Below are 23,679 nucleotides of genomic sequence, written 5' to 3'. Positions count from 1 at the left end.
ATGGTCTCGGCTGGTGATAAAATGTTCCAAACACACCCCATGCACAACTCCACCGGGGAAGGTGCCAGAAAGGAGTTCTCTTGGTACTTTTTACATTGCTCGGGTAGGCAGCTGAAAGGCACCACAAAACTTGTTCTACCTGCTTTCTGGGCAGAGATGGGGAAGCGCTGAATTTTGGCCTCGGCTGGTGACAAAATGTTCCAACCACACCCCATGCACGACTCCACTGGCGAAGGGGCCAGAAAGGAGTTCTTTTGGTAGTTTTTACACTACACCGGTAGGCAGCTGAAATGCGCCACAAAGCTTGTGCTACCTGCTTTCTGGGCTGAGATGGGGAACCGCTGAATTTTGGAGTCGGCTGGTGATAAAATGTTCCAAACACACCCCATGCACAACTCCACCGAAGAAGGTGCCAGAAAGAAGTTCCTTTGGTACTTTTTACATTGCTCGGGTAGGCAGCTGAAAGGCACCACAAAACTTGTTCTACCTGCTTTCTGGGCTGAGTTGGGGAAGAGCTGAATTTTGGACTCGGCTGGTGACAAAATGTGCCAAACACACCCCATGCACGACTCCACCGGGGAAGGTGCCAGACAGGAGTTCTCTTGGTACTTTTTACATTGCTCGGGTAGGCAGCTGAAAGGCACCACAAAGCTTGTTCTACCTGCTTTCTGGGCAGAGATGGGGAAGCGCTGAATTTTGGCCTCGGCTGGTGACAAAATGTTCCAACCACACCCCATGCACGACTCCACTGGCGAAGGGGCCAGAAAGGAGTTCTTTTGGTAGTTTTTACACTACACTGGTAGGCAGCTGAAATGCGCCACAAAGCTTGTGCTACCTGCTTTCTGGGCTGAGATGGGGAACCGCTGAATTTTGGAGTCGGCCGGTGACAAAATGTTCCAAACACACCCCATGCACAACTCCACCGGGGAAGGTGCCAGACAAGAGTTCTCTTGATAGTTTTTACACTACCTTGGTAGGCACCTGAAAGGCACCACAAAAGTTGTTCTACCTGCTTTCTGGGCTGAGATGGGAAAGCGCTGAATTTTGGACTCGGCTGGTGATAAAATGTTCCAAACACACCCCATGCACAATTCCACCGGGGAAGGAGCCAGAAAGAAGTTCCTTTGGTAGTTTTTACACTACCGCGGTAGGTAGCTGAAAGGTACCAAAGATGTAGTTCATCCTGCTTTCTGGGCTGAGATGGGGAAGCGCTGAATTTTGGCCTCGGCTGGTGACAAAATGTTCCAAACACACCCCATGCACAACTCCACCGGGGAAGGTGCCAGAAAGGAGTTCTCTTGGTACTTTTTACACTACCGACGTAGGTAGCTGAAATGCGCCACAAAGCTTGTGCTACCTGCTTTCTGGGCTGAGATGGGGAAGCGCTGAATTTTGGACTCGGCTGGTGACAAAATGTGCCAAACACACCCCATGCACAACTCCACCGAAGAAGGTGCCAGAAAGAAGTTCCTTTGGTACTTTTTACATTGCTCGGGTAGGCAGCTGAAAGGCACCACAAAATTTGTTCTACCTGCTTTCTGGGCTGAGTTGGGGAAGAGCTGAATTTTGGACTCGGCTGGTGACAAAATGTGCCAAACACACCCCATGCACGACTCCACCGAAGAAGGTGCCAGAAAGGAGTTCTCTTGGTACTTTTTACATTGCTCGGGTAGGCAGCTGAAAGGCACCACAAAACTTGTTCTACCTGCTTTCGGGGCTGAGATGGAGAAGCGCTGAATTTTGGCCTCGGCTGGTGACAAAATGTTCCAACCACACCCCATGCACGACTCCACTGGCGAAGCGGCCAGAAAGGAGTTCTTTTGGTAGTTCTTACACTACACCGGTAGGCAGCTGAAATGCGCCACAAAGCTTGTGCTACCTGCTTTCTGGGCTGAGATGGGGAATCCCTGAATTTTGGCCTCGGCTGGTGACAAAATGTTCCAAACACACCCCATGCACAACTCCACCGGGGAAGGTGCCAGACATGAGACTTGTTGGTAGTTTTTACACTACACCGGTAGGCAGCTGAAATGCGCCACAAAGCTTGTGCTACCTGCTTTCTGGGCTGAGATGGGGAACCGCTGAATTTTGGAGTCGGCCGGTGACAAAATGTTCCAAACACACCCCATGCACAACTCCACCGGGGAAGGTGCCAGACAAGAGTTCTCTTGATAGTTTTTACACTACCTTGGTAGGCACCTGAAAGGCACCACAAAAGTTGTTCTACCTGCTTTCTGGGCTGAGATGGGAAAGCGCTGAATTTTGGACTCGGCTGGTGATAAAATGTTCCAAACACACCCCATGCACAATTCCACCGGGGAAGGAGCCAGAAAGAAGTTCCTTTGGTAGTTTTTACACTACCGCGGTAGGTAGCTGAAAGGTACCAAAGATGTAGTTCATCCTGCTTTCTGGGCTGAGATGGGGAAGCGCTGAATTATGGTCTCGGCTGGTGATAAAATGTTCCAAACACACCCCATGCACAACTCCACCGGGGAAGGTGCCAGAAAGGAGTTCTGTTGGTACTTTTTACACTACACTGGTAGGCAGCTGAAATGCGCCACAGAGCTTGTGCTACCTGCTTTCTGGGCTGAGATGGGGAAGCGCTGAATTTTGGACTCGGCTGGTGACAAAATGTGCCAAACACACCCCATGCACGACTCCACCGAAGAAGGTGCCAGAAAGAAGTTCCTTTGGTACTTTTTACATTGCTCGGGTAGGCAGCTGAAAGGCACCACAAATCTTGTTCTACCTGCTTTCTGGGCTGAGTTGGGGAAGTGCTGAATTTTGGACTCGGCTGGTGACAAAATGTGCCAAACACACCCCATGCACGACTCCACCGAAGAAGGTGCCAGAAAGGAGTTCTCTTGGTACTTTTTACATTGCTCGGGTAGGCAGCTGAAAGGCACCACAAAACTTGTTCTACCTGCTTTCGGGGCTGAGATGGAGAAGCGCTGAATTTTGGCCTCGGCTGGTGACAAAATGTTCCAACCACACCCCATGCACGACTCCACTGGGGAAGCGGCCAGAAAGGAGTTCTTTTGGTAGTTCTTACACTACACCGGTAGGCAGCTGAAATGCGCCACAAAGCTTGTGCTACCTGCTTTCTGGGCTGAGATGGGGAATCCCTGAATTTTGGCCTCGGCTGGTGACAAAATGTTCCAAACACACCCCATGCACAACTCCACCGGGGAAGGTGCCAGACATGAGACTTGTTGGTAGTTTTTACACTACACTGGTAGGCAGCTGAAATGCGCCACAAAGCTTGTGCTACCTGCTTTCTGGGCTGAGATGGGGAACCGCTGAATTTTGGAGTCGGCCGGTGACAAAATGTTCCAAACACACCCCATGCACAACTCCACCGGGGAAGGTGCCAGACAAGAGTTCTCTTGATAGTTTTTACACTACCTTGGTAGGCACCTGACAGGCACCACAAAAGTTGTTCTACCTGCTTTCTGGGCTGAGATGGGAAAGCGCTGAATTTTGGACTCGGCTGGTGATAAAATGTTCCAAACACACCCCATGCACAATTCCACCGGGGAAGGAGCCAGAAAGAAGTTCCTTTGGTAGTTTTTACACTACCGCGGTAGGTAGCTGAAAGGTACCAAAGATGTAGTTCATCCTGCTTTCTGGGCTGAGATGGGGAAGCGCTGAATTTTGGCCTCGGCTGGTGACAAAATGTTCCAAACACACCCCATGCACAACTCCACCGGGGAAGGTGCCAGAAAGGAGTTCTGTTGGTACTTTTTACACTACCGCGATAGGTAGCTGAAATGCGCCACAATGCTTGTGCTATCTGCTTTCTGGGTTGAGATGGGGATGCGCTGAATTTTGGACTCGGCTGGTGACAAAATGTGCCAAACACACCCCATGCACAACTCCACCGAAGAAGGTGCCAGAAAGAAGTTCCTTTGGTACTTTTTACATTGCTCGGGTAGGCAGCTGAAAGGCACCACAAAATTTGTTCTACCTGCTTTCTGGGCTGAGATGGGGAATCGCTGAATTTTGGACTCGGCTGGTGACAAAATGTGCCAAACACACCCCATGCACGACTCCACCGAAGAAGGTGCCAGAAAGGAGTTCTCTTGGTACTTTTTACATTGCTCGGGTAGGCAGCTGAAAGGCACCACAAAACTTGTTCTACCTGCTTTCGGGGCTGAGATGGAGAAGCGCTGAATTTTGGCCTCGGCTGGTGACAAAATGTTCCAACCACACCCCATGCACGACTCCACTGGGGAAGCGGCCAGAAAGGAGTTCTTTTGGTAGTTCTTACACTACACCGGTAGGCAGCTGAAATGCGCCACAAAGCTTGTGCTACCTGCTTTCTGGGCTGAGATGGGGAATCCCTGAATTTTGGCCTCGGCTGGTGACAAAATGTTCCAAACACACCCCATGCACAACTCCACCGGGGAAGGTGCCAGACATGAGACTTGTTGGTAGTTTTTACACTACACCGGTAGGCAGCTGAAATGCGCCACAAAGCTTGTGCTACCTGCTTTCTGGGCTGAGATGGGGAAGCGCTGAATTTTGGAGTCGGCCGGTGACAAAATGTTCCAAACACACCCCATGCACAACTCCACCGGGGAAGGTGCCAGACAAGAGTTCTCTTGATAGTTTTTACACTACCTTGGTAGGCACCTGAAAGGCACCACAAAAGTTGTTCTACCTGCTTTCTGGGCTGAGATGGGAAAGCGCTGAATTTTGGACTCGGCTGGTGATAAAATGTTCCAAACACACCCCATGCACAATTCCACCGGGGAAGGAGCCAGAAAGAAGTTCCTTTGGTAGTTTTTACACTACCGCGGTAGGTAGCTGAAAGGTACCAAAGATGTAGTTCATCCTGCTTTCTGGGCTGAGATGGGGAAGCGCTGAATTATGGTCTCGGCTGGTGATAAAATGTTCCAAACACACCCCATGCACAACTCCACCGGGGAAGGTGCCAGAAAGGAGTTCTGTTGGTACTTTTTACACTACACTGGTAGGCAGCTGAAATGCGCCACAGAGCTTGTGCTACCTGCTTTCTGGGCTGAGATGGGGAAGCGCTGAATTTTGGACTCGGCTGGTGACAAAATGTGCCAAACACACCCCATGCACGACTCCACCGAAGAAGGTGCCAGAAAGAAGTTCCTTTGGTACTTTTTACATTGCTCGGGTAGGCAGCTGAAAGGCACCACAAATCTTGTTCTACCTGCTTTCTGGGCTGAGTTGGGGAAGTGCTGAATTTTGGACTCGGCTGGTGACAAAATGTGCCAAACACACCCCATGCACGACTCCACCGAAGAAGGTGCCAGAAAGGAGTTCTCTTGGTACTTTTTACATTGCTCGGGTAGGCAGCTGAAAGGCACCACAAAACTTGTTCTACCTGCTTTCGGGGCTGAGATGGAGAAGCGCTGAATTTTGGCCTCGGCTGGTGACAAAATGTTCCAACCACACCCCATGCACGACTCCACTGGGGAAGCGGCCAGAAAGGAGTTCTTTTGGTAGTTCTTACACTACACCGGTAGGCAGCTGAAATGCGCCACAAAGCTTGTGCTACCTGCTTTCTGGGCTGAGATGGGGAATCCCTGAATTTTGGCCTCGGCTGGTGACAAAATGTTCCAAACACACCCCATGCACAACTCCACCGGGGAAGGTGCCAGACATGAGACTTGTTGGTAGTTTTTACACTACACCGGTAGGCAGCTGAAATGCGCCACAAAGCTTGTGCTACCTGCTTTCTGGGCTGAGATGGGGAACCGCTGAATTTTGGAGTCGGCCGGTGACAAAATGTTCCAAACACACCCCATGCACAACTCCACCGGGGAAGGTGCCAGACAAGAGTTCTCTTGATAGTTTTTACACTACCTTGGTAGGCACCTGAAAGGCACCACAAAAGTTGTTCTACCTGCTTTCTGGGCTGAGATGGGAAAGCGCTGAATTTTGGACTCGGCTGGTGATAAAATGTTCCAAACACACCCCATGCACAATTCCACCGGGGAAGGAGCCAGAAAGAAGTTCCTTTGGTAGTTTTTACACTACCGCGGTAGGTAGCTGAAAGTTGCCAAAGATGTAGTTCATCCTGCTTTCTGGGCTGAGATGGGGAAGAGCTGAATTTTGGCGTCGGCTGGTGACAAAATGTTCCAAACACACCCCATGCACAACTCCATCAGCGAAGGTGCCAGAAAGGAGTTCTCTTGGTACTTTTTACATTGCTCGGGTAGGCACCTGAAAGGCACCACAAAACTTGTTCTACCTGCTTTCTGGGCTGAGATGGGGAAGCGCTGAATTTTGGACTCGGCTGGTGACAAAATGTGCCAAACACACCCCATGCACGACTCCACCGAAGAAGGTGCCAGAAAGGAGTTCTCTTGGTACTTTTTACATTGCTCGGGTAGGCAGCTGAAAGGCACCACAAAGCTTGTTCTACCTGCTTTCTGGGCAGAGATGGGGAAGCGCTGAATTTTGGCCTCGGCTGGTGACAAAATGTTCCAACCACACCCCATGCACGACTCCACTGGCGAAGGGGCCAGAAAGGAGTTCTTTTGGTAGTTTTTACACTACACCGGTAGGCAGCTGAAATGCGCCACAAAGCTTGTGCTACCTGCTTTCTGGGCTGAGATGGGGAAGCGCTGAATTTTGGAGTCGGCCGGTGACAAAATGTTCCAAGCACACCCCATGCACGACTCCACCGAAGAAGGTGCCAGAAAGGAGTTCTCTTGGTACTTTTTACATTGCTCGGGTAGGCAGCTGAAAGGCACCACAAAACTTGTTCTACCTGCTTTCTGGGCAGAGATGGGGAAGCGCTGAATTTTGGCCTCGGCTGGTGACAAAATGTTCCAAACACACCCCATGCACAATTCCACCTGGGAAGGAGCCAGAAAGAAGTTCCTTTGGTAGTTTTTACACTACCGCGGTAGGTAGCTGAAAGTTACCAAAGATGTAGTTCATCCTGCTTTCTGGGCTGAGATGGGGAAGAGCTGAATTTTGGCGTCGGCTGGTGACAAAATGTTCCAAACACACCCCATGCACAACTCCATCAGCGAAGGTGCCAGAAAGGAGTTCTGTTGGTACTTTTTACACTACCGCGGTAGGTAGCTGAAATGCGCCACAAAGCTTGTGCTACCTGCTTTCTGGGCTGAGATGGGGAAGCGCTGAATTTTGGCCTCGGCTGGTGACAAAATGTTCCAAACACACCCCATGCACAACTCCACCGGGGAAGGTGCCAGAAAGGAGTTCTCTTGGTACTTTTTACATTGCTCGGGTAGGCAGCTGAAAGGCACCACAAAACTTGTTCTACCTGCTTTCTGGGCTGAGGTGGGGAAGAGCTGAATTTTGGCGTCGGCTGGTGACAAAATGTTCCAAACACACCCCATGCACAACTCCACCGGGGAAGGTGCCAGAAAGGAGTTCTGTTGGTACTTTTTACACTACACTGGTAGGCAGCTGAAATGCGCCACAGAGCTTGTGCTACCTGCTTTCTGGGCTGAGATGGGGAAGCGCTGAATTTTGGACTCGGCCGGTGACAAAATGTTCCAAACACACCCCATGCACAACTCCACCGGGGAAGGTGCCAGACAAGAGTTCTCTTGATAGTTTTTACACTACCTTGGTAGGCACCTGACAGGCACCACAAAAGTTGTTCTACCTGCTTTCTGGGCTGAGATGGGAAAGCGCTGAATTTTGGACTCGGCTGGTGATAAAATGTTCCAAACACACCCCATGCACAATTCCACCGGGGAAGGAGCCAGAAAGAAGTTCCTTTGGTAGTTTTTACACTACCGCGGTAGGTAGCTGAAAGGTACCAAAGATGTAGTTCATCCTGCTTTCTGGGCTGAGATGGGGAAGCGCTGAATTTTGGCCTCGGCTGGTGACAAAATGTTCCAAACACACCCCATGCACAACTCCACCGGGGAAGGTGCCAGAAAGGAGTTCTGTTGGTACTTTTTACACTACCGCGATAGGTAGCTGAAATGCGCCACAATGCTTGTGCTATCTGCTTTCTGGGTTGAGATGGGGATGCGCTGAATTTTGGACTCGGCTGGTGACAAAATGTGCCAAACACACCCCATGCACAACTCCACCGAAGAAGGTGCCAGAAAGAAGTTCCTTTGGTACTTTTTACATTGCTCGGGTAGGCAGCTGAAAGGCACCACAAAATTTGTTCTACCTGCTTTCTGGGCTGAGATGGGGAATCGCTGAATTTTGGACTCGGCTGGTGACAAAATGTGCCAAACACACCCCATGCACGACTCCACCGAAGAAGGTGCCAGAAAGGAGTTCTCTTGGTACTTTTTACATTGCTCGGGTAGGCAGCTGAAAGGCACCACAAAACTTGTTCTACCTGCTTTCGGGGCTGAGATGGAGAAGCGCTGAATTTTGGCCTCGGCTGGTGACAAAATGTTCCAACCACACCCCATGCACGACTCCACTGGGGAAGCGGCCAGAAAGGAGTTCTTTTGGTAGTTCTTACACTACACCGGTAGGCAGCTGAAATGCGCCACAAAGCTTGTGCTACCTGCTTTCTGGGCTGAGATGGGGAATCCCTGAATTTTGGCCTCGGCTGGTGACAAAATGTTCCAAACACACCCCATGCACAACTCCACCGGGGAAGGTGCCAGACATGAGACTTGTTGGTAGTTTTTACACTACACCGGTAGGCAGCTGAAATGCGCCACAAAGCTTGTGCTACCTGCTTTCTGGGCTGAGATGGGGAACCGCTGAATTTTGGAGTCGGCCGGTGACAAAATGTTCCAAACACACCCCATGCACAACTCCACCGGGGAAGGTGCCAGACAAGAGTTCTCTTGATAGTTTTTACACTACCTTGGTAGGCACCTGAAAGGCACCACAAAAGTTGTTCTACCTGCTTTCTGGGCTGAGATGGGAAAGCGCTGAATTTTGGACTCGGCTGGTGATAAAATGTTCCAAACACACCCCATGCACAATTCCACCGGGGAAGGAGCCAGAAAGAAGTTCCTTTGGTAGTTTTTACACTACCGCGGTAGGTAGCTGAAAGGTACCAAAGATGTAGTTCATCCTGCTTTCTGGGCTGAGATGGGGAAGCGCTGAATTATGGTCTCGGCTGGTGATAAAATGTTCCAAACACACCCCATGCACAACTCCACCGGGGAAGGTGCCAGAAAGGAGTTCTGTTGGTACTTTTTACACTACACTGGTAGGCAGCTGAAATGCGCCACAGAGCTTGTGCTACCTGCTTTCTGGGCTGAGATGGGGAAGCGCTGAATTTTGGACTCGGCTGGTGACAAAATGTGCCAAACACACCCCATGCACGACTCCACCGAAGAAGGTGCCAGAAAGAAGTTCCTTTGGTACTTTTTACATTGCTCGGGTAGGCAGCTGAAAGGCACCACAAATCTTGTTCTACCTGCTTTCTGGGCTGAGTTGGGGAAGTGCTGAATTTTGGACTCGGCTGGTGACAAAATGTGCCAAACACACCCCATGCACGACTCCACCGAAGAAGGTGCCAGAAAGGAGTTCTCTTGGTACTTTTTACATTGCTCGGGTAGGCAGCTGAAAGGCACCACAAAACTTGTTCTACCTGCTTTCGGGGCTGAGATGGAGAAGCGCTGAATTTTGGCCTCGGCTGGTGACAAAATGTTCCAACCACACCCCATGCACGACTCCACTGGGGAAGCGGCCAGAAAGGAGTTCTTTTGGTAGTTCTTACACTACACCGGTAGGCAGCTGAAATGCGCCACAAAGCTTGTGCTACCTGCTTTCTGGGCTGAGATGGGGAATCCCTGAATTTTGGCCTCGGCTGGTGACAAAATGTTCCAAACACACCCCATGCACAACTCCACCGGGGAAGGTGCCAGACATGAGACTTGTTGGTAGTTTTTACACTACACCGGTAGGCAGCTGAAATGCGCCACAAAGCTTGTGCTACCTGCTTTCTGGGCTGAGATGGGGAACCGCTGAATTTTGGAGTCGGCCGGTGACAAAATGTTCCAAACACACCCCATGCACAACTCCACCGGGGAAGGTGCCAGACAAGAGTTCTCTTGATAGTTTTTACACTACCTTGGTAGGCACCTGAAAGGCACCACAAAAGTTGTTCTACCTGCTTTCTGGGCTGAGATGGGAAAGCGCTGAATTTTGGACTCGGCTGGTGATAAAATGTTCCAAACACACCCCATGCACAATTCCACCGGGGAAGGAGCCAGAAAGAAGTTCCTTTGGTAGTTTTTACACTACCGCGGTAGGTAGCTGAAAGTTGCCAAAGATGTAGTTCATCCTGCTTTCTGGGCTGAGATGGGGAAGAGCTGAATTTTGGCGTCGGCTGGTGACAAAATGTTCCAAACACACCCCATGCACAACTCCATCAGCGAAGGTGCCAGAAAGGAGTTCTCTTGGTACTTTTTACATTGCTCGGGTAGGCACCTGAAAGGCACCACAAAACTTGTTCTACCTGCTTTCTGGGCTGAGATGGGGAAGCGCTGAATTTTGGACTCGGCTGGTGACAAAATGTGCCAAACACACCCCATGCACGACTCCACCGAAGAAGGTGCCAGAAAGGAGTTCTCTTGGTACTTTTTACATTGCTCGGGTAGGCAGCTGAAAGGCACCACAAAGCTTGTTCTACCTGCTTTCTGGGCAGAGATGGGGAAGCGCTGAATTTTGGCCTCGGCTGGTGACAAAATGTTCCAACCACACCCCATGCACGACTCCACTGGCGAAGGGGCCAGAAAGGAGTTCTTTTGGTAGTTTTTACACTACACCGGTAGGCAGCTGAAATGCGCCACAAAGCTTGTGCTACCTGCTTTCTGGGCTGAGATGGGGAAGCGCTGAATTTTGGAGTCGGCCGGTGACAAAATGTTCCAAGCACACCCCATGCACGACTCCACCGAAGAAGGTGCCAGAAAGGAGTTCTCTTGGTACTTTTTACATTGCTCGGGTAGGCAGCTGAAAGGCACCACAAAACTTGTTCTACCTGCTTTCTGGGCAGAGATGGGGAAGCGCTGAATTTTGGCCTCGGCTGGTGACAAAATGTTCCAAACACACCCCATGCACAATTCCACCTGGGAAGGAGCCAGAAAGAAGTTCCTTTGGTAGTTTTTACACTACCGCGGTAGGTAGCTGAAAGTTACCAAAGATGTAGTTCATCCTGCTTTCTGGGCTGAGATGGGGAAGAGCTGAATTTTGGCGTCGGCTGGTGACAAAATGTTCCAAACACACCCCATGCACAACTCCATCAGCGAAGGTGCCAGAAAGGAGTTCTGTTGGTACTTTTTACACTACCGCGGTAGGTAGCTGAAATGCGCCACAAAGCTTGTGCTACCTGCTTTCTGGGCTGAGATGGGGAAGCGCTGAATTTTGGCCTCGGCTGGTGACAAAATGTTCCAAACACACCCCATGCACAACTCCACCGGGGAAGGTGCCAGAAAGGAGTTCTCTTGGTACTTTTTACATTGCTCGGGTAGGCAGCTGAAAGGCACCACAAAACTTGTTCTACCTGCTTTCTGGGCTGAGGTGGGGAAGAGCTGAATTTTGGCGTCGGCTGGTGACAAAATGTTCCAAACACACCCCATGCACAACTCCACCGGGGAAGGTGCCAGAAAGGAGTTCTGTTGGTACTTTTTACACTACACTGGTAGGCAGCTGAAATGCGCCACAGAGCTTGTGCTACCTGCTTTCTGGGCTGAGATGGGGAAGCGCTGAATTTTGGACTCGGCTGGTGACAAAATGTGCCAAACACACCCCATGCACGACTCCACCGAAGAAGGTGCCAGAAAGAAGTTCCTTTGGTACTTTTTACATTGCTCGGGTAGGCAGCTGAAAGGCACCACAAATCTTGTTCTACCTGCTTTCTGGGCTGAGTTGGGGAAGTGCTGAATTTTGGACTCGGCTGGTGACAAAATGTGCCAAACACACCCCATGCACGACTCCACCGAAGAAGGTGCCAGAAAGGAGTTCTCTTGGTACTTTTTACATTGCTCGGGTAGGCAGCTGAAAGGCACCACAAAACTTGTTCTACCTGCTTTCGGGGCTGAGATGGAGAAGCGCTGAATTTTGGCCTCGGCTGGTGACAAAATGTTCCAACCACACCCCATGCACGACTCCACTGGGGAAGCGGCCAGAAAGGAGTTCTTTTGGTAGTTCTTACACTACACCGGTAGGCAGCTGAAATGCGCCACAAAGCTTGTGCTACCTGCTTTCTGGGCTGAGATGGGGAATCCCTGAATTTTGGCCTCGGCTGGTGACAAAATGTTCCAAACACACCCCATGCACAACTCCACCGGGGAAGGTGCCAGACATGAGACTTGTTGGTAGTTTTTACACTACACCGGTAGGCAGCTGAAATGCGCCACAAAGCTTGTGCTACCTGCTTTCTGGGCTGAGATGGGGAACCGCTGAATTTTGGAGTCGGCCGGTGACAAAATGTTCCAAACACACCCCATGCACAACTCCACCGGGGAAGGTGCCAGACAAGAGTTCTCTTGATAGTTTTTACACTACCTTGGTAGGCACCTGAAAGGCACCACAAAAGTTGTTCTACCTGCTTTCTGGGCTGAGATGGGAAAGCGCTGAATTTTGGACTCGGCTGGTGATAAAATGTTCCAAACACACCCCATGCACAATTCCACCGGGGAAGGAGCCAGAAAGAAGTTCCTTTGGTAGTTTTTACACTACCGCGGTAGGTAGCTGAAAGTTGCCAAAGATGTAGTTCATCCTGCTTTCTGGGCTGAGATGGGGAAGAGCTGAATTTTGGCGTCGGCTGGTGACAAAATGTTCCAAACACACCCCATGCACAACTCCATCAGCGAAGGTGCCAGAAAGGAGTTCTCTTGGTACTTTTTACATTGCTCGGGTAGGCACCTGAAAGGCACCACAAAACTTGTTCTACCTGCTTTCTGGGCTGAGATGGGGAAGCGCTGAATTTTGGACTCGGCTGGTGACAAAATGTGCCAAACACACCCCATGCACGACTCCACCGAAGAAGGTGCCAGAAAGGAGTTCTCTTGGTACTTTTTACATTGCTCGGGTAGGCAGCTGAAAGGCACCACAAAGCTTGTTCTACCTGCTTTCTGGGCAGAGATGGGGAAGCGCTGAATTTTGGCCTCGGCTGGTGACAAAATGTTCCAACCACACCCCATGCACGACTCCACTGGCGAAGGGGCCAGAAAGGAGTTCTTTTGGTAGTTTTTACACTACACCGGTAGGCAGCTGAAATGCGCCACAAAGCTTGTGCTACCTGCTTTCTGGGCTGAGATGGGGAAGCGCTGAATTTTGGAGTCGGCCGGTGACAAAATGTTCCAAGCACACCCCATGCACGACTCCACCGAAGAAGGTGCCAGAAAGGAGTTCTCTTGGTACTTTTTACATTGCTCGGGTAGGCAGCTGAAAGGCACCACAAAACTTGTTCTACCTGCTTTCTGGGCAGAGATGGGGAAGCGCTGAATTTTGGCCTCGGCTGGTGACAAAATGTTCCAAACACACCCCATGCACAATTCCACCTGGGAAGGAGCCAGAAAGAAGTTCCTTTGGTAGTATTTACACTACCGCGGTAGGTAGCTGAAAGTTACCAAAGATGTAGTTCATCCTGCTTTCTGGGCTGAGATGGGGAAGAGCTGAATTTTGGCGTCGGCTGGTGACAAAATGTTCCAAACACACCCCATGCACAACTCCATCAGCGAAGGTGCCAGAAAGGAGTTCTGTTGGTACTTTTTACACTACCGCGGTAGGTAGCTGAAATGCGCCACAAAGCTTGTGCTACCTGCTTTCTGGGCTGAGATGGGGAAGCGCTGAATTTTGGCCTCGGCTGGTGACAAAATGTTCCAAACACACCCCATGCACAACTCCACCGGGGAAGGTGCCAGAAAGGAGTTCTCTTGGTACTTTTTACATTGCTCGGGTAGGCAGCTGAAAGGCACCACAAAACTTGTTCTACCTGCTTTCTGGGCTGAGGTGGGGAAGAGCTGAATTTTGGCGTCGGCTGGTGACAAAATGTTCCAACCACACCCCATGCACGACTCCACCGGGGAAGGTGCCAGAAAGGAGTTCTCTTGGTACTTTTTACATTGCTCGGGTAGGCAGCTGAAAGGCACCACAAAGCTTGTTCTACCTGCTTTCTGGGCAGAGATGGGGAAGCGCTGAATTTTGGCCTCGGCTGGTGACAAAATGTTCCAACCACACCCCATGCACGACTCCACTGGCGAAGGGGCCAGAAAGGAGTTCTTTTGGTAGTTTTTACACTACACTGGTAGGCAGCTGAAATGCGCCACAAAGCTTGTGCTACCTGCTTTCTGGGCTGAGATGGGGAACCGCTGAATTTTGGAGTCGGCCGGTGACAAAATGTTCCAAACACACCCCATGCACAACTCCACCGGGGAAGGTGCCAGACAAGAGTTCTCTTGATAGTTTTTACACTACCTTGGTAGGCACCTGAAAGGCACCACAAAAGTTGTTCTACCTGCTTTCTGGGCTGAGATGGGAAAGCGCTGAATTTTGGACTCGGCTGGTGATAAAATGTTCCAAACACACCCCATGCACAATTCCACCGGGGAAGGAGCCAGAAAGTAGTTCCTTTGGTAGTTTTTACACTACCGCGGTAGGTAGCTGAAAGGTACCAAAGATGTAGTTCATCCTGCTTTCTGGGCTGAGATGGGGAAGCGCTGAATTTTGGCCTCGGCTGGTGACAAAATGTTCCAAACACACCCCATGCACAACTCCACCGGGGAAGGTGCCAGAAAGGAGTTCTGTTGGTACTTTTTACACTACACTGGTAGGCAGCTGAAATGCGCCACAAAGCTTGTGCTACCTGCTTTCTGGGCTGAGATGGGGAAGCGCTGAATTTTGGACTCGGCTGGTGACAAAATGTGCCAAAAACACCCCATGCACGACTCCACCGAAGAAGGTGCCAGACATGAGACTTGTTGGTAGTTTTTACACTACACCGGTAGGCAGCTGAAATGCGCCACAAAGCTTGTGCTACCTGCTTTCTGGGCTGAGATGGGGAACCGCTGAATTTTGGAGTCGGCCGGTGACAAAATGTTCCAAACACACCCCATGCACAACTCCACCGGGGAAGGTGCCAGACAAGAGTTCTCTTGATAGTTTTTACACTACCTTGGTAGGCACCTGAAAGGCACCACAAAAGTTGTTCTACCTGCTTTCTGGGCTGAGATGGGGAAGCGCTGAATTTTGGACTCGGCTGGTGATAAAATGTTCCAAACACACCCCATGCACAATTCCACGTGGGAAGGAGCCAGAAAGAAGTTCCTTTGGTAGTTTTTACACTACCGCGGTAGGTAGCTGAAAGTTACCAAAGATGTAGTTCATCCTGCTTTCTGGGCTGAGATGGGGAAGAGCTGAATTTTGGCGTCGGCTGGTGACAAAATGTTCCAAACACACCCCATGCACAACTCCATCAGCGAAGGTGCCAGAAAGGAGTTCTCTTGGTACTTTTTACATTGCTCGGGTAGGCACCTGAAAGGCACCACAAAACTTGTTCTACCTGCTTTCTGGGCTGAGATGGGGAAGCGCTGAATTTTGGCCTCGGCTGGTGACAAAATGTGCCAAACACACCCCATGCACGACTCCACCGAAGAAGGTGCCAGAAACGAGTTCTCTTGGTACTTTTTACATTGCTCGGGTAGGCAGCTGAAAGGCACCACAAAACTTGTTCTACCTGCTTTCTGGGCAGAGATGGGGAAGCGCTGAATTTTGGCCTCGGCTGGTGACAAAATGTGCCAAACACACCCCATGCACGACTCCACTGGCGAAGGGGCCAGAAAGGAGTTCTTTTGGTAGTTTTTACACTACACCGGTAGGCAGCTGAAATGCGCCACAAAGCTTGTGCTACCTGCTTTCTGGGCTGAGATGGGGAAGCGCTGAATTTTGGAGTCGGCCGGTGACAAAATGTTCCAAGCACACCCCATGCACGACTCCACCGAAGAAGGTGCACGAAAGGAGTTCTCTTGGTACTTTTTACATTGCTCGGGTAGGCAGCTGAAAGGCACCACAAAACTTGTTCTACCTGCTTTCTGGGCAGAGATGGGGAAGCGCTGAATTTTGGCCTCGGCTGGTGACAAAATGTTCCAAACACACCCCATGCACAATTCCACCTGGGAAGGAGCCAGAAAGAAGTTCCTTTGGTAGTTTTTACACTACCTTGGTAGGTAGCTGAAAGTTACCAAAGATGTAGTTCATCCTGCTTTCTGGGCTGAGATGGGGAAGAGCTGAATTTTGGCGTCGGCTGGTGACAAAATGTTCCAAACACACCCCATGCACAACTCCATCAGCGAAGGTGCCAGAAAGGAGTTCTGTTGGTACTTTTTACACTACCGCGGTAGGTAGCTGAAATGCGCCACAAAGCTTGTGCTACCTGCTTTCTGGGCTGAGATGGGGAAGCGCTGAATTTTGGCGTCGGCTGGTGACAAAATGTTCCAAACACACCCCATGCACAACTCCACCGGGGAAGGTGCCAGAAAGGAGTTCTCTTGGTACTTTTTACATTGCTCGGGTAGGCACCTGAAAGGCCCCACAAAACTTGTTCTACCTGCTTTCTGGGCTGAGATGGGGAAGCGCTGAATTTTGGCCTCGGCTGGTGACAAAATGTTCCAAACACACCCCATGCACGACTCCACCGAAGAAGGTGCCAGAAAGGAGTTCTCTTGGTACTTTTTACATTGCTCGGGTAGGCAGCTGAAAGGCACCACAAAACTTGTTCTACCTGCTTTCTGGGCAGAGATGGGGAAGCGCTGAATTTTGGCCTCGGCTGGTGACAAAATGTTCCAACCACACCCCATGCACGACTCCACTGGCGAAGGGGCCAGAAAGGAGTTCTGTTGGTAGTTTTTACACTACACCGGTAGGCAGCTGAAATGCGCCACAAAGCTTGCGCTACCTGCTTTCTGGGCTGAGATGGGGAAGCGCTGAATTTTGGAGTCGGCCGGTGACAAAATGTTCCAAACACACCCCATGCACAACTCCACCGGGGAAGGTGCCAGACAAGAGTTCTCTTGATAGTTTTTACACTACCTTGGTAGGCACCTGACAGGCACCACAAAAGTTGTTCTACCTGCTTTCTGGGCTGAGATGGGAAAGCGCTGAATTTTGGACTCGGCTGGTGATAAAATGTTCCAAACACACCCCATGCACAATTCCACCGGGGAAGGAGCCAGAAAGAAGTTCCTTTGGTAGTTTTTACACTACCGCGGTAGGTAGCTGAAAGGTACCAAAGATGTAGTTCATCCTGCTTTCTGGGCTGAGATGGGGAAGCGCTGAATTTTGGCCTCGGCTGGTGACAAAATGTTCCAAACACACCCCATGCACAACTCCACCGGGGAAGGTGCCAGAAAGGAGTTCTGTTGGTACTTTTTACACTACCGCGGTAGGTAGCTGAAATGCACCACAATGCTTGTGCTATCTGCTTTCTGGGCTGAGATGGGGATGCGCTGAATTTTGGACTCGGCTGGTGACAAAATGTGCCAAACACACCCCATGCACAACTCCACCGAAGAAGGTGCCAGAAAGAAGTTCGTTTGGTACTTTTTACATTGCTCGGGTAGGCAGCTGAAAGGCACCACAAAACTTGTTCTACCTGCTTTCTGGGCTGAGTTGGGGGAAGAGCTGAATTTTGGACTCGGCTGGTGACAAAATGTGCCAAACACACCCCATGCACGACTCCACCGAAGAAGGTGCCAGAAAGGAGTTCTCTTGGTACTTTTTACATTGCTCGGGTAGGCAGCTGAAAGGCACCACAAAACTTGTTCTACCTGCTTTCGGGGCTGAGATGGAGAAGCGCTGAATTTTGGCCTCGGCTGGTGACAAAATGTTCCAACCACACCCCATGCACGACTCCACTGGGGAAGCGGCCAGAAAGGAGTTCTTTTGGTAGTTCTTACACTACACCGGTAGGCAGCTGAAATGCGCCACAAAGCTTGTGCTACCTGCTTTCTGGGCTGAGATGGGGAATCCCTGAATTTTGGCCTCGGCTGGTGACAAAATGTTCCAAACACACCCCATGCACAACTCCACCGGGGAAGGTGCCAGAAAGGAGTTCTGTTGGTAGTTTTTACACTACACCGGTAGGCAGCTGAAATGCGCCACAAAGCTTGTGCTACCTGCTTTCTGGGCTGAGATGGGGAACCGCTGAATTTTGGAGTCGGCCGGTGACAAAATGTTCCAAACACACCCCATGCACAACTCCACCGGGGAAGGTGCCAGACAAGAGTTCTCTTGATAGTTTTTACACTACCTTGGTAGGCACCTGAAAGGCACCACAAAAGTTGTTCTACCTGCTTTCTGGGCTGAGATGGGAAAGCGCTGAATTTTGGACTCGGCTGGTGATAAAATGTTCCAAACACACCCCATGCACAATTCCACCGGGGAAGGAGCCAGAAAGAAGTTCCTTTGGTAGTTTTTACACTACCGCGGTAGGTAGCTGAAAGGTACCAAAGATGTAGTTCATCCTGCTTTCTGGGCTGAGATGGGGAAGCGCTGAATTATGGTCTCGGCTGGTGATAAAATGTTCCAAACACACCCCATGCACAACTCCACCGGGGAAGGTGCCAGAAAGGAGTTCTGTTGGTACTTTTTACACTACACTGGTAGGCAGCTGAAATGCGCCACAAAGATTGTGCTACCTGCTTTCTGGGCTGAGATGGGGAAGAGCTGAATTTTGGACTCGGCTGGTGACAAAATGTGCCAAACACACCCCATGCACGACTCCACCGAAGAAGGTGCCAGACATGAGACTTGTTGGTAGTTTTTACACTACACCGGTAGGCAGCTGAAATGCGCCACAAAGCTTGTGCTACCTGCTTTCTGGGCTGAGATGGGGAACCGCTGAGTTTTGGAGTCGGCCGGTGACAAAATGTTCCAAGCACACCCCATGCACGACTCCACCGAAGAAGGTGCCAGAAAGGAGTTCTCTTGGTACTTTTTACATTGCTCGGGTAGGCAGCTGAAAGGCACCACAAAAACTTGTTCTACCTGCTTTCTGGGCAGAGATGGGGAAGCGCTGAATTTTGGCCTCGGCTGGTGACAAAATGTTCCAAACACACCCCATGCACAATTCCACCTGGGAAGGAGCCAGAAAGAAGTTCCTTTGGTAGTTTTTACACTACCGCGGTAGGTAGCTGAAAGTTACCAAAGATGTAGTTCATCCTGCTTTCTGGGCTGAGATGGGGAAGAGCTGAATTTTGGCGTCGGCTGGTGACAAAATGTTCCAAACACACCCCATGCACAACTCCATCAGCGAAGGTGCCAGAAAGGAGTTCTGTTGGTACTTTTTACACTACCGCGGTAGGTAGCTGAAATGCGCCACAAAGCTTGTGCTACCTGCTTTCTGGGCTGAGATGGGGAAGCGCTGAATTTTGGCCTCGGCTGGTGACAAAATGTTCCAAACACACCCCATGCACAACTCCACCGGGGAAGGTGCCAGAAAGGAGTTCTCTTGGTACTTTTTACATTGCTCGGGTAGGCAGCTGAAAGGCACCACAAAACTTGTTCTACCTGCTTTCTGGGCTGAGGTGGGGAAGAGCTGAATTTTGGCGTCGGCTGGTGACAAAATGTTCCAAACACACCCCATGCACGACTCCACCGGGGAAGGTGCCAGAAAGGAGTTCTCTTGGTACTTTTTACATTGCTCGGGTAGGCAGCTGAAAGGCACCACAAAGCTTGTTCTACCTGCTTTCTGGGCAGAGATGGGGAAGCGCTGAATTTTGGCCTCGGCTGGTGACAAAATGTTCCAACCACACCCCATGCACGACTCCACTGGCGAAGGGGCCAGAAAGGAGTTCTTTTGGTAGTTTTTACACTACACTGGTAGGCAGCTGAAATGCGCCACAAAGCTTGTGCTACCTGCTTTCTGGGCTGAGATGGGGAACCGCTGAATTTTGGAGTCGGCCGGTGACAAAATGTTCCAAACACACCCCATGCACAACTCCACCGGGGAAGGTGCCAGACAAGAGTTCTCTTGATAGTTTTTACACTACCTTGGTAGGCACCTGAAAGGCACCACAAAAGTTGTTCTACCTGCTTTCTGGGCTGAGATGGGAAAGCGCTGAATTTTGGACTCGGCTGGTGATAAAATGTTCCAAACACACCCCATGCACAATTCCACCGGGGAAGGAGCCAGAAAGTAGTTCCTTTGGTAGTTTTTACACTACCGCGGTAGGTAGCTGAAAGGTACCAAAGATGTAGTTCATCCTGCTTTCTGGGCTGAGATGGGGAAGCGCTGAATTTTGGCCTCGGCTGGTGACAAAATGTTCCAAACACACCCCATGCACAACTCCACCGGGGAAGGTGCCAGAAAGGAGTTCTGTTGGTACTTTTTACACTACACTGGTAGGCAGCTGAAATGCGCCACAAAGCTTGTGCTACCTGCTTTCTGGGCTGAGATGGGGAAGCGCTGAATTTTGGACTCGGCTGGTGACAAAATGTGCCAAAAACACCCCATGCACGACTCCACCGAAGAAGGTGCCAGACATGAGACTTGTTGGTAGTTTTTACACTACACCGGTAGGCAGCTGAAATGCGCCACAAAGCTTGTGCTACCTGCTTTCTGGGCTGAGATGGGGAACCGCTGAATTTTGGAGTCGGCCGGTGACAAAATGTTCCAAACACACCCCATGCACAACTCCACCGGGGAAGGTGCCAGACAAGAGTTCTCTTGATAGTTTTTACACTACCTTGGTAGGCACCTGAAAGGCACCACAAAAGTTGTTCTACCTGCTTTCTGGGCTGAGATGGGGAAGCGCTGAATTTTGGACTCGGCTGGTGATAAAATGTTCCAAACACACCCCATGCACAATTCCACGTGGGAAGGAGCCAGAAAGAAGTTCCTTTGGTAGTTTTTACACTACCGCGGTAGGTAGCTGAAAGTTACCAAAGATGTAGTTCATCCTGCTTTCTGGGCTGAGATGGGGAAGAGCTGAATTTTGGCGTCGGCTGGTGACAAAATGTTCCAAACACACCCCATGCACAACTCCATCAGCGAAGGTGCCAGAAAGGAGTTCTCTTGGTACTTTTTACATTGCTCGGGTAGGCACCTGAAAGGCACCACAAAACTTGTTCTACCTGCTTTCTGGGCTGAGATGGGGAAGCGCTGAATTTTGGCCTCGGCTGGTGACAAAATGTGCCAAACACACCCCATGCACGACTCCACCGAAGAAGGTGCCAGAAACGAGTTCTCTTGGTACTTTTTACATTGCTCGGGTAGGCAGCTGAAAGGCACCACAAAACTTGTTCTACCTGCTTTCTGGGCAGAGATGGGGAAGCGCTGAATTTTGGCCTCGGCTGGTGACAAAATGTGCCAAACACACCCCATGCACGACTCCACTGGCGAAGGGGCCAGAAAGGAGTTCTTTTGGTAGTTTTTACACTACACCGGTAGGCAGCTGAAATGCGCCACAAAGCTTGTGCTACCTGCTTTCTGGGCTGAGATGGGGAAGCGCTGAATTTTGGAGTCGGCCGGTGACAAAATGTTCCAAGCACACCCCATGCACGACTCCACCGAAGAAGGTGCACGAAAGGAGTTCTCTTGGTACTTTTTACATTGCTCGGGTAGGCAGCTGAAAGGCACCACAAAACTTGTTCTACCTGCTTTCTGGGCAGAGATGGGGAAGCGCTGAATTTTGGCCTCGGCTGGTGACAAAATGTTCCAAACACACCCCATGCACAATTCCACCTGGGAAGGAGCCAGAAAGAAGTTCCTTTGGTAGTTTTTACACTACCTTGGTAGGTAGCTGAAAGTTACCAAAGATGTAGTTCATCCTGCTTTCTGGGCTGAGATGGGGAAGAGCTGAATTTTGGCGTCGGCTGGTGACAAAATGTTCCAAACACACCCCATGCACAACTCCATCAGCGAAGGTGCCAGAAAGGAGTTCTGTTGGTACTTTTTACACTACCGCGGTAGGTAGCTGAAATGCGCCACAAAGCTTGTGCTACCTGCTTTCTGGGCTGAGATGGGGAAGCGCTGAATTTTGGCGTCGGCTGGTGACAAAATGTTCCAAACACACCCCATGCACAACTCCACCGGGGAAGGTGCCAGAAAGGAGTTCTCTTGGTACTTTTTACATTGCTCGGGTAGGCACCTGAAAGGCACCACAAAACTTGTTCTACCTGCTTTCTGGGCTGAGATGGGGAAGCGCTGAATTTTGGCCTCGGCTGGTGACAAAATGTTCCAAACACACCCCATGCACGACTCCACCGAAGAAGGTGCCAGAAAGGAGTTCTCTTGGTACTTTTTACATTGCTCGGGTAGGCAGCTGAAAGGCACCACAAAACTTGTTCTACCTGCTTTCTGGGCAGAGATGGGGAAGCGCTGAATTTTGGCCTCGGCTGGTGACAAAATGTTCCAACCACACCCCATGCACGACTCCACTGGCGAAGGGGCCAGAAAGGAGTTCTGTTGGTAGTTTTTACACTACACCGGTAGGCAGCTGAAATGCGCCACAAAGCTTGCGCTACCTGCTTTCTGGGCTGAGATGGGGAAGCGCTGAATTTTGGAGTCGGCCGGTGACAAAATGTTCCAAACACACCCCATGCACAACTCCACCGGGGAAGGTGCCAGACAAGAGTTCTCTTGATAGTTTTTACACTACCTTGGTAGGCACCTGACAGGCACCACAAAAGTTGTTCTACCTGCTTTCTGGGCTGAGATGGGAAAGCGCTGAATTTTGGACTCGGCTGGTGATAAAATGTTCCAAACACACCCCATGCACAATTCCACCGGGGAAGGAGCCAGAAAGAAGTTCCTTTGGTAGTTTTTACACTACCGCGGTAGGTAGCTGAAAGGTACCAAAGATGTAGTTCATCCTGCTTTCTGGGCTGAGATGGGGAAGCGCTGAATTATGGTCTCGGCTGGTGACAAAATGTTCCAAACACACCCCATGCACAACTCCACCGGGGAAGGTGCCAGAAAGGAGTTCTGTTGGTACTTTTTACACTACCGCGGTAGGTAGCTGAAATGCGCCACAATGCTTGTGCTATCTGCTTTCTGGGCTGAGATGGGGAAGCGCTGAATTTTGGACTCGGCTGGTGACAAAATGTGCCAAACACACCCCATGCACAACTCCACCGAAGAAGGTGCCAGAAAGAAGTTCGTTTGGTACTTTTTACATTGCTCGGGTAGGCAGCTGAAAGGCACCACAAAACTTGTTCTACCTGCTTTCTGGGCTGAGTTGGGGAAGAGCTGAATTTTGGACTCGGCTGGTGACAAAATGTGCCAAACACACCCCATGCACGACTCCACCGAAGAAGGTGCCAGAAAGGAGTTCTCTTGGTACTTTTTACATTGCTCGGGTAGGCAGCTGAAAGGCACCACAAAACTTGTTCTACCTGCTTTCGGGGCTGAGATGGAGAAGCGCTGAATTTTGGCCTCGGCTGGTGACAAAATGTTCCAACCACACCCCATGCACGACTCCACTGGGGAAGCGGCCAGAAAGGAGTTCTTTTGGTAGTTCTTACACTACACCGGTAGGCAGCTGAAATGCGCCACAAAGCTTGTGCTACCTGCTTTCTGGGCTGAGATGGGGAATCCCTGAATTTTGGCCTCGGCTGGTGACAAAATGTTCCAAACACACCCCATGCACAACTCCACCGGGGAAGGTGCCAGACATGAGACTTGTTGGTAGTTTTTACACTACACCGGTAGGCAGCTGAAATGCGCCACAAAGCTTGTGCTACCTGCTTTCTGGGCTGAGATGGGGAAGCGCTGAATTTTGGAGTCGGCCG

The sequence above is a fragment of the Falco cherrug genome, chromosome 9 (assembly GCF_023634085.1).
Source record: "Falco cherrug isolate bFalChe1 chromosome 9, bFalChe1.pri, whole genome shotgun sequence".
NCBI classification, from domain to species: domain Eukaryota; kingdom Metazoa; phylum Chordata; class Aves; order Falconiformes; family Falconidae; genus Falco; species Falco cherrug.
The sequence above is the reverse complement of the archived record's forward strand: the minus strand, read 5'-3'. Positions refer to the sequence as shown.